At 53.6% G+C, this 12,102-nt stretch overlaps 1 protein-coding gene across 4 annotated transcripts in view; it reads left to right on the forward strand.

Moving 5' to 3' along the window:
• The window catches only part of ABAT (4-aminobutyrate aminotransferase), a 719,432-nt gene that overhangs the window by 640,133 nt on the left and 67,197 nt on the right, over positions 1–12,102 (forward strand). The gene's annotated exons all lie outside the window — the stretch shown is intronic.

The following is a 12,102-nucleotide window of genomic DNA, read 5'->3' on the forward strand; positions in this document are numbered from 1 at the left end:
TACCTTGGAGGGGCAGTCGGTGAGGAGGCGGTCAACCATTCCAGTGCCTGGCTTGAGATACCAAGAGTATCATGCAGCTGTTTTATGAGGATAGAGTGGTTAGCAGTGCTGAAGGCAGATGAGAGGTCAAGGAGAATGAGAACAGCGGCGGAGTTGGAGTCAGGATTTGTGAGCAGTTTTTCACAGGTGTTAAGGAGAGCAGGTTCCGTGCCTCTGGATGCTCGGAATCCTGATTGACAACCAACAAGCTCGGTATGATGGGTCCATTGGGTGAAGACCAACTTCTCCAGGAGTTAGTTTCCCAAGGAAGGTGGTGACAGACATAGGACGATAGTTGGGCGGACACGAGGGGTCAGCTGATGGCTTTTTTAGAAGGGGGTGCACAAAGGAGTGCTTGAGAGAGGAAGGGAAAGAACCAGATGCAAGAGAGTGGTTGCAGAAATCAGTGAGAGTTGGATCCAGGGAGCAAATATTGTCTTTGATAGATCTGGAAGAACAGGGAAAGACATGTTTGGATAAGACCTTCATAGAGCGGACTACTCTATTGACTACATCCGATGTGACAGGAGAAAGGAGGAGAGAGTGTCGACGGGTGGGATCTGGAGGAGGAAGGGGGATGTCGGGAGGATTGGTAGAGGGGGGGGGGTGAGAGAGAAAGTAGGATGTCCTGAGTTTTAGCAGTGAAGTGGGTGGCAAGTGCAGTGCAAAGGGCCTGGGATGGAAGACGTGAGATAGAGACTTCAGATGGATTGGCTAGTTCCTTGCAGATTTTAAAGAGTTCAGCTAAGTTGTTAGTGGCCCCAGAGATGCAGGCCTGGATGTGGCCCCTCTTCTTGGAGCCGATAGAGAGACCGTATTACCTTTGGAGTAGACGACAGGCCAGTTTATCAGAGGATGAACCTGAGGTCTGCCACTTCGCTCTGCAGCTCTGCACTTGCGTTTAAGAGCTGCACGGTCGGCGTCTTGCCAACTGCTACACTTGGTGGCAGGTTTCAGGTGGATCCTCATGACCGGGGCAAGAATGTCAAGAGTGTTAGTGATAGCAAGAATAAGATTGTCGAGAGCGGAGTCAATGTGAGAGTCAGCGAGGGGTGTGGAGAAAGGTAGAGGATAATACAGCTTCTCCAGCATGGGGTCTGGCATGGATTCACATGCTCATGAATATTCCCTGTCGTCAGGCTGGGAATCCTCGGTAAAGAAAAAATCTGTATCAGTTTTATTTCTGATCTGTCTTTCTTGGTAGTAACCAATCACTAGTCTCTGGGTCATACTGCCCCCAGCCAATGACTGCCCTCTCCCTAAGCCCCGCCCCGGCAGCCATCCTCAGATTTTTACCGCGCGTTCAAGTGTTGGGAGTCCTCGTGCTATAGCTCTCGAGCGTTTTCTGCGTTTTGCGCGTTTTCAAAGTAATTTATCAAATTTTTCGGTTTAATCGAGCCTCAAGCTCCACCGTTTCTACTTTCGATCAACGGGGACCTGTTTTGGATTTATCTACGCCCCTCAAGGGTGAAGTTTTCGTTGAGTTACGCTTCTTGGAGGATTCCAGAAGTTTCTGAGGCCTACCTCGTGGACAAGAAGAACATGGCCAGGGAGAAGGGAAGCTCGACTCCCGGCAAACTGTTCAGGATGCCCTGGATGCAACCTACAAAATGTGTTCAAGGAGGACAAGCATTCGAAATGCCTTTACTGCCTCCACGAGGACAAAACGCACGTGGAGAAGGACTGTGCGTTTTGCATGAACATGTCAGATCGGACTATGAGGGATCGCCGGACCCGTCTCTCCAACTGGCTGGAAGGCAAGAGCCCAGCAGGTGAGAAGAAGAAGAAGTCTGAGCGGTCTTCTAAGTCCTGTGAGGGCGCCCTGGCAATGGGGGCCCAACAGAAGGCAAAGGTCCGCGAGGCACCGGGAGTGGCGAACGGTCAGGCTCCTCGGCTGCCAGGCAGGGTGCACCTTCACCGACGCCATCAACCGTGAGCCAACGCTCTGGCTCGGGGAAGAGAAAATCCGAGAACCCGGCTAAGCTTCTGGAGAAGCCCCGGATGATCTCGAAGGAACCGGCCGAGGGGGAGCCTCAAGCGCGCCCAAGGTGGTGAAGGCCTTGATTCACCCGGCTAAGGCCTCTATCGAGGGAGTCGCTGCGGCCCTGGCGAAGCCTGTGGAGGCTATCCCAGTGGAGGCGACCTCGGGGCCCAGAGTTTCCCTGCCTCCGTGGAGGGAATCCTCTTTTAAGCCCATCGAGAAGACCCCCGTGAAGACCCCGGTGGAAAAAGAGGGGGGGCGGTGGCCGTTACGGACACAACCTCCGACGAGGAACTGGAGGCCGAACCCCACGGGAGGAATCCCGAGGAGGGGGACGACAAGAGCGAGGGTGGCAACGACGACAAGGTTCCCGTTAAGGAACAACCGTCGCTCCCGGCACGCCTGTCGCAACCCGAGCCTCAGGACAACTCGGCGGCCATTTTGACGGCAATCCAAGCCTTATGCACGGAGATAAGGACGAGACTGCCCCTACCCCCGGCGGATGACCGAGCTGTGCCGGGTCCGTTGGGAAGCCCTCCGAACAAGAGGAGGAGAATTCATCCAGTGCCCCTTTAGCCCTCACGGCTTTCTCAGCCTTTTTCGCCTTCCCCGATCCCGAGGGACGACACGGGAACGGACACGGCCACGATGGGGGCGGATGACGACGGCGGTGACGACGGGACTGGCCTCCCGTCTCCGAATCCTCGGGCGTCCCCGCCCGACGAGATTGGCTCCTTCCACGCCATGATTGCCTGGGCATCCAAGCTTTTTCAGCTCTGCCCTGAGGAGAAGGAAGGCTTCCTCTACCAACGGCGCGAGGCCAAGAGGAAGACGGTCCTCGCGGTGCTGTTGCTGGATGACATCTGGGACGAGGGACTTGCCCTCCTCAAGAACCCGTCCATGACACCTGCCAAGTGGGACCGGTATGAGAAGAAGTACCCCGTTGTGCTTTAGGGTGCAGCCGACCCCGGATTCGGTCATCTCAGCAGCAGCCAAGAAGAAAGCGGGGGGGGGGGGTGGATGTGGCATCGGCTTCATCCTCAACTTCCCCAAGAAGAAGAAGCTGGATGCCATGAGACGAGGAGTCATCTCGTCGGCGGTCACGACGATTAAGGCGGCCAACGCCCTAGCGATTGTGCCCGTTACGACAGGGAATTGTGGTACGCCATAACTGTGGCCACGGACATTGCCAACACCGGTTTCCGCCAGTTGGGCAACGGCGTTTGCCTTCGACGGCGGGGGTGGCTCAAGGCGATGGATTTCCGCCAGGACGTGCAAGCCAAGGTTTTGGACATGCCCTTCGACGGGAACAATCTATTTGGAAAGACTGTGGATGAGTCGCTACAGGCCATCAAGACCGACACAGTGACGGCTCGGGCCTTGGGAGTTCTGCAGCAGCGGCGGCCACCCTTTCGGAACTCCGGAGGCAAGCAAGGTGCCTCCAAAGGATTCGGCGGCGGCTCCTCGACCTACTGTCAGGCGGCCCACTCCTCGTCGCAAGAAGCCTACAGGGGACGAGGCAAGTCAGGTGGATCTCGCCGTCGTCGCCAGGGAGGCCAAGGCGGCAAGGCTGCTTCCAAGCAAGACTGAACCAGCCTCCGTGTCGGGCCCCCACCGAAGCACCCCGGTGGGAGGCTGGCTGACAAAGTTCGTCAGCGTGTGGGAGTCCATCTCCACCGACCGTTGGGTGCTGGATGCCCTGCCCCACGGGCACACACTTGAATTTCTAAAGAAGTGCCCCTGAATTCCACCCGTGGCCAGTAAGTAAAACCACATCCCTCAACTGCTGGTAGAGGTAAGGGCGATGCTCAAAAAAGGAGCCATCGAGCTCGTCCCAAAGAGACTCCGGGGCTCCGGAGTACACTCAAGAGTACACTTCCTCGTTGGCGTCCCATCCTGGACTTGCGTCGGCTAAACAAATACACCAAGGCACAGAAGTTCCGGATGGTCACCCTCCAGCACGTGCTGGGACAGCTGGAGGAAGGCAACTTCCTAGCGTCGTTGGATCTGGAGGATGCGTACTTTCACATCCCCATCTTAAAAGGACACCGAAAGTTTCTCAGGTTCGTAGTCCAAGGGCGGCACTACCAGTTCAAGGCCCTCCCATTCGGATTGAAGTCGGCGCCCAGGGTGTTCACCAAGTGCCTAGCACCAGTGGCAGCGCGGCTGCGCCTGCAGGGGATCCACGTCTACCCCTACCTGGACGACTGGCTCATCCGAGCAGGGACAAGGGAACTCGCCGTCGAACACACGGCAAAGACCGTCCGGCTGCTCACGGACCTGGGATTCTCATCAACTTCCCCAAATCCCACCTGGTTCCGTCGCAGATCGCGCTGTTTCTGGGAGCCAAGCTTGATACAGTAGCACAGTTGGCCTCGCCGTCGGAGGAAAGAACGCAGGCCATCCTGGGCAAGGTACAGCGTCTGCTGGCCGCGGATGTGGCCAGATTGAGGTCCATCAAGTCCCTTCTCGGGATGATGTCCTCTTGCATCTATCTGGTGCACCTGTGCAGGCTTTGGATGCGTCCTCTGCAGGAGTTCCTCGACGCCCGTAGGACGCAAGCGACGGGCAGCTTCGAGGACAAGATCTCGCTCAATAAAGTATTCCACCAAGCAATTCGATGGTGGGGCACCCGCGCTGATCTCGCCGCGGGCACGGACTTTCAGACCCCAGCATACCAGGTGACGGTGACGACGGATGCCTCCCTGGAGGGGTGGGGAGTGCACACCGGAGATCTTCACGCGAGAGGCATGTGGCTCCCGGAGGAGCCACTCCACATCAACATACTGGAGCTCCGAGCAGTGTTCTGGGCCCTCAAATCATTCCTCCCGTCCCTCAAGGGCAAGGTGGTGAAGATCTTCACCGACAACACCACCACAATGTTCTACATCCGGAAGCAGGGAGGAAACAGATCCCCAGCCCTGTCCAAGGAAGCCCAGGATCTGTGGCACTGAGCCGTTGCCCAGGGGATGTTTCTGGTGCCTTTTCATCTAGCAGGGATAAAAAAACACCATCGCCGACTTACTCCGCAGGGAGCTGCGCTCGTGCCATGAGTGGGAACTACGCCAGGATCAAGTGGATCAACTCTTCCGGCGAAGGGGCAAGCCGCAAGTCGACCTGTCATGAGGGCGACGAACTCCAAGTGCCAGAGGTTCGCCAGCAGGTTCCCCCAGCCGAGGAGCATGGGCGATGCTTCTCGTTCCCCTGGGACGGCCTGTTCCTGTATACGTTCCCGCCGTTGCCGTTGCTGCTCAGGCTCATCAACCAACTCAAGAGGTCCCGGTGCAGGATGATCCTCGTTGCACCGAGGTGGCCGAGACAGATATGGTTCCCGGACCTTCTGGACTTGTCAGCGTCCCCACCAGTCAAACTGTCGACGGACGCAGATCTTCTCTCCAGAGAAGGAGGCGCCATTCTTCATCGCAACCCAGAGTCGCTGAACTTGCAGGCCTGGCTCCTGCAGCACTAGAGTTTGGAGGGTACGATATCCCCGCTGACTGCAGAGAGGTTCTTGCAAAGGCCAGGGCGTCCTCAACTCTCAAGTGCTATGGACACAAGTGGAAGAGGTTCTCTGTCTGGTGCCGTGCACAGAAGATTAACCCTCTACGGATTACAGCCCCATTAAGTGCTACCGTACTTACTGTCGCTGGCCAAAGCTGGACTAGCTCACGCTTCCATCAAGATACATCTGGCAGCGATTTCCCGATACACCAGAACTGCAGGACGGTCGTCCCTGTGGTCTCATCGCCCGGTGAAGGAGTTTATGAAAGGACTGATCCAATCGTTCCCACCAGTGAAGGCTCCAGCCCCGGCGTGGGAGCTCAACGTGGTGCTGACCAGGCTCATGGACCCGCCATTCGAGCCTTTGCGTTCGGCTCCGTTGAAGTTCCTATCGTGGAAGACCGCGTTCCTTGTGGCCATCACCACTGCACGATGCGTGGGAGAGATTCAGGCCCTTTCCTGCAAGCCTCCATACTTGACTTTCCACGAGACGAGGGTGGTGCTGAGGATGCACCCCTCCTTCATGCCCAAGGTGCCGTCGAACTTCCATTACAACGCGCCCTTGGTGTTACCAGTCTTTTTCCCCGTCGCCTTCGTCACTGGCCGAGAGGACTTTGCACTCGCTGGATGTAGCTAGAGCGCTGAAGTTCTACGTGGACCGAACAAAGAGTTTTCAGAAGACATCACAGCTGTTTGTGACCTTTGGACCTGTGAACCAAGGGAAGGCTCTCTCGAAGGCTTCCATTTCCAGATGGTTCTCCGGCTGCATCATGCACTGTCACCGGTTGGCAAACCGACTGTTGCCCGGCCGTCCGAGAGCCCATTCGACCAGAGCGATCGCTGCTACCACAGCGTTCTTGTTGCTGGAGATCTGCAGGGCTGCTACGTGGAGGTCGACGCAGACCTTCACGACATTCTACTGCGTCGACTGGGATTCCAGGGAGGAGTCCCGAGTCGGCCAGGCAGTGCTGCGCAACCTGTTCGCTTAAGGTGAGCCTAGTGAGGAGGTAAGAGATGCTTAATGTTGAGTTTTATGTAATGCTTAATGTTGAGCCTTGCCACCTCCCGTGGTTGTGCATGTATGTACTGCTATGTATTCTTATATTCATGAGCATGTGAATCCATGCCAGACCCCATGCTGGAGAAGGAACAAGTTACTTACCTGTAACTGTTGTTCTCCAGCATGGGTCTGGCATGGATTCACATGCGAACCCTCCCTCCTTCCCCTCTGCGGCGCTTCACTTGGTCATACTGCCACTTTACGTGCTACCAAATCTGAGGATGGCTGCCGGGGGCGGGGCTTAGGGAGAGGGCAGTCATTGGCTGGGGGCAGTATGACCCAGAGACCAGTGATTGGTTACTACTAAGAAAGACAGATCAGAAACGAAACTGATACTGATTTTTTCTTTACCGAGGATTCCCAGCCTGATGACGGGGAATATTCATTAGCATGTGAATCCATTCCAGACCCATGCTGGAGAACAACAGTTACAGGTAAGTAACTTGTTCCAACTGACACCCATTTCATCAGACGGATGATCGCGAAGGAGGTTGGCAGTGCTGGGGGAGGCTTGGTGAGGGGGCCGAGAGGTCCCAAGTAGGAGGAGAGAAGGGAGTGGTCAGACCAGGAAATAGGGGTGGAGAGAGGATTGGTGAGCAGAAGATCAGCATGGGTAGAGCCAGAAGGAGAATAGTGAGGTAGAGAGGTACAGAGGTCACGGAAGAGGGTGGAGGCAGAGATTATAGAATCAATGTGGATGAGAAAGTCACCAAGGAGGAGGAGTTTAGAGGTCGAAGTCAGGAGAGAGGAGGAGAAATCAGCCCATTCTGGCAAGAAGAGGGAGATAGGGCCCCGGGGGCCTGCAGACAGTAACAGTGGTGAGAGAGATGCCAAGTTTGCTGCCCAAGCTTTCGAAGGAGGAGTAAGGCTGGATGGGTATGAGAGAAGAAGGGACCCACTCGAGGAAGATCAGGGCTACACCACCTCCAGCTTGGTTCGGATGAGGTTCGAGATGATCTTGTGCCATCAGGGAGGAGGGAGTCAAAAGCAGTGACTGAGCTGGCATTGAACCATGTCTCGGTGAGAGCGAGGACGTCTAGGTCACAGCAGATGTCAGCAGAATGTATGATAGCAGAGCGAGCTTTACGCTACATGAAGCAGGTCACCATCTTTGAAGGTTTTTGAGGAGAGGTACAAGGGCGTGGTACACCTGTTTGAGGCAGAGGAGGTGCAGAGAGCGAGGAAGGCGGAGGTTGGGTTGAGGACCCTGAGCCATGATAGTGCCAATGTGATAGACAATAATGATACACCTGGAAGATGAGAAGCCTGCCAAGAGTACTTCCTATCTAGTGCCACCATTAAGGGGTGAGGAGAGGGAGTAGAGATCAGATGAGGAGTCCATATATCAGGTGAGGGGACAGAAAAGAGGATATCAGTAACAATCTATCTGGAAATGGCACTGACATAGGTGTCTGCGATGGGTAGACCAGGGTTGGAGGTTGGGTCTTTTTTAAACGTTTTCTTTCCAGACTTTGTGAGAGGGAGAGGATAGGTGATAGCATAGCATAGCATAGCAGTTAGAATAGATGGGGAGATGGAGAGTGCCATAGAGGAGGAGGAGGGCGGGATAGAGGATAGGAGAGACTGCACAAGCACAACACAAACTCACCAGGCGGTCTAGCAGCTGAAAGAAGATTGGTGGATGCCCAACAAGAAAAGTCTTGGCTAGAGCTGAAACTGGAGAATGGCTTCAACGCGAGTCGCAAGGAGAAATGGCTTCAACAAGAATTAAGAGGAAAAATGGCTTCAACGAGAGTCAGAATGAGTAATGCAGCAGATGAAGAAGGAAGTGGAGGAGAGGGCCAGAATCAGCGGAGGATGGAAAAGGCCATCAGTGCAGGCAGGCAGCAGCGGGGCCACGTGGTGCAGAGGAACTTCAGGCATGCAGCGGGGCCAGCAAGGTGTGGATCAGGAGGCTTGGCCTGTAGTGTAGCAGAGAGGCCTTTTCAGGGAACCTGCGTGACCAGTGAAGTGGGATGCGGGGGGGTTCAACCAAGCAGGGCCCAGGCTGCAAGGAGAAGAGTTGTGGCGGCAGCTTGCGGGATGAACTCTGTAGCCCCTTGCGTTGAGATGGGTGGAAACGCAGGGGATAGATGAGAGCAGATAGTGATTATTGCAGACTCTTTAGGGCCCTCCTTCCAAAGGGGCAGATGCACATTAGCAGGGGGGTTGATGACCTTAGATTCTTAAGGAAATGGTGCCTCCAGGTAGCCTGGTAGGGGGTGCACCTCACCAAGCTTTAACCAGGGATGGGGCATTTGGGGTAGGCACAGTGGTAGGTTACAGACTGGAGTAAGGGGGGGGGGGGGGAGATCCTTAAAAATAATTGCAGCAAGGAGACATGTGGGATAGGAGTCAAGAAAAGGATGCCTGGTAGAGGTAAAAGGTAGTCCAGTGAGGGCCAATGTAAAGCAGGGCAGGCAGATGCTTCAAGAGAAAGTTAGGTTAAAAAGGTTCTGCAATGGTGGGGCTAGTTACTCAGCCTACAATCTATTTGAATGTTGTGGCCGGTGAGACCACAGCAGAAAAGGTGGAGGAGTATTCACATCAACATACTGAAGGAAACAGCAGGGGAAATGAGATTTAGGAAGAGAGTGATTGGTGCGTGCGAGAAAGCGAGGAGGCTCAGGTGTAGTCAGGCAGGACAGGGCACCGCTGGCTCGGCTGAAGGTAGTGATCCTTTAGCAGAAGGGAGGAGCAAACCCAGAATATGCCGGACTCAGAATATCCCTTCCACCTTCCCGTTGCAGGCCTTGTTAGCTGCCCAGGGTCCCGCTACACTTGCCTGCAAAAATTCTCTCTGGCGTGCACCTCACCGGGCGCACCAATCGTTTCCTGTGTGTTCGATCGTGTTTGCTGCTGTGTAATTCGAATGTTGCGGCCAGGTGGGGACAGAGCTGAGCAGCATACGTCCATCCCTGCCAGCCTGCTCTCACTTTGGCAGGTGCCCGCTGCTTCCTGGAGCTTCCTCTCTCGCTCACAATGACCGCTGGCTTCCCCAGCTTTTTTGCCGTCCATCGGCTCCCTCCACCATGTCCGGTCAGGGTAATGCATGCACACCTCACGCCTTGGTCTCCAGGGAGCCGTCAGCCCGCTCACACCAGAGTATCTCTGTTGCCACCCCACAATCAAGATGGCACCACCGGGGGAAGGTCCCCGGGTGGCTGGAAAGAGCAGGCCGTTTGCAGTGTATTCTCACCCCACTCTTCCAGCCACCTCATAGGCTGAGCGCCCTTCGTGGGTGTGGAAAATTGAAGGTCCAGAGAAGAGACTCAGTTGTAATAATTGCAGCATGTGGGGCACAATATTGTGGAGTGGAGGAGGGAAGTTGGGAGAAGTATAAAAAGGTGGGAGCCTACACAGAGTGGGGACTGAGGAGGAAGGGTTAGAAACCCGGAGAAAAATGTTGGTTGAGGCAAACTGCCAAAAAAGGATCACTGGAATTGCGGCCAAATGCCAAGTTACTTGTTGGAATTATGAGGATTGTCATTCGCGGAGTCAGCCAGGGTTCTCCTCTGGATGCTACTTTAACATTAACTCTTTTCACCTGTAGTCTGTACGTTAGGCACACATCTGTGCAGCGGGCACGTACCCATTGAGCTAGCTTACCAGCTGGATCTATCTTATCACCATAATCAGCAAACCTAAGGTTCTTAACCCTTTCCCTGGCGATATTGCTACAAAATATCGAACACAAACCCTGCGAATCCCATAACATGGGATTTGTTTACGAGTTTTAACACATAATGAAAATATAGATGGGGCTTGGGGTATTAAAGCGATGGGATGTTGGGGGGGCTCTGGGAGGGATGGGGTGAGCTTCTGGGGGAGGAAGGGGACCCCAGCATTTATTTTCATTGTGATGTGTTAAAATCCAGAGGAAATAAATTCGATGTTTTGGGACTGTCTTTTTTTCGTTGTTTTCACATAGATCCGCCCAGGACTGGTACAGGCATATTCACTCCATTTACTTATTTGTATTTGTATTTTGTATTTTGTTTATTTGTATTGCGCAACCTGCCCGAAGGCATCAGGGCGCATGTTTAGAAAGGTAGTTGCCAAAGAGTGTTACAAAGATAGGTACAAATAATACATTACATTATATATACAAGATTTAAAGCAAGAACAGTACCAGCGATCAAAGGTAATGCAGGACTGGCAGAGAGGTCAAATATACAATATGTACAGTGGGAGGCCTGGTTTCAGGTGACCGCTGTGAGACTTACAAGGCGGAGGTCAGTGCATCTTGTTCATGAAGCCAACGTTTAGTTCTATTTTTGAAGGATTGGGTGGCTGGTACATTCCTGAGGCCATTGGGCAGGGAATTCCACAGCTTAGCAGCCAGGACTGGGAAACTCGAGCCCCTAGCTGTCTGAAGCTTGAAGCTAGGGATGGTTAATGTGTGCACCTGTGCTGATCTCAGTGGTCTAACTGCTGTATGTTGTGTAAAGCGCAAGGACAAGTAAGCAGGTGCAGCATTGTTTTGTGCTTTGTGTGTTAGAACAAGTGTTTTGAGTGATATACGGAGTGTAATGGGTAGCCAGTGTAGGTTGCGCCTAGTAGAGGAAATGTGTGAACGCCTGGGTATATTGAGGGCAGCCCTGATGGCATTGTTTTGGATAACCTGAAGTTTATCAAGATTTCTTTGACTAGTCCCTAAATAGAGGGCGTTACAATAGTCAATTTTTGACATGATGAGGGTTCTGGCTAAGATCAGGCAATTGTCAGTAGTGAGGAAGGGGCGACAGGCTGTGATGAGTTTACAAGTGTACGATGAGGCTGCAGCTACTGAATTGGTTTGTTTGTTGAGAGAGAGCGTGGAGTCTAGATAGATTCCTAGTGTTTTCGTGACGTTGGAGACTTTAATGACATTTCCATCGATAATGAAGGAATTATATTTAGGGTCAAGTTTAGTGAGTTTGGGCTGAGAGCCTAGGATGAGTAACTCAGTTTTCTCATCGTTGAGGCAAAGCCCGTGGTGTGCCATCCAGGCCTGGATGACTGAGTAGACTGAGTTGAGTGCGTTGACATCGGTTACATAGTCACCAGTGATAGGGATGAGTATCTGGGTGTCGTCAGCATAATTTGTGTAAGAGACACCCAGATAGTCAAGAATATCAAAGAGTGGTTTAGTAAACACGTTGTACAACGTGGGCGATACACAGGAGCCTTGTGGGACTCCGCAAGGGACATGTGCTGGATCGGCTGTGGCAGAGGCGGAGAAGACCCTCATAGATCTATTTGCCAGAAAGGAGCTGATCCAGGAGGTAGCTGTGTCAGAGAAGTGGGCGGCTATCTTGAGGTGATGGCAGAGGATTTGGTGGTCGACCAAATCAAATGCGGCAGAGAGGTCAAGAAGGAGCAGGAGAGCTAGTTTGCCCTTGTCTTTCAAGTCCTCGATTTGGGTTTTTAAGTCTAACAGGGCTGTCTCAGTACCATGTCTTGGACGGAAGCCAGATTGTCTAAGCCCTAATAGGTTGTTGGTCTCCAGGTAATCCTGGATTTGGAGATAGGCTGCACG

Source organism: Ambystoma mexicanum, chromosome 2q (genome assembly GCF_040938575.1).
Source record: "Ambystoma mexicanum isolate Mex_15411 chromosome 2q, UKY_AmexF1_1, whole genome shotgun sequence".
NCBI lineage: Eukaryota > Metazoa > Chordata > Amphibia > Caudata > Ambystomatidae > Ambystoma > Ambystoma mexicanum.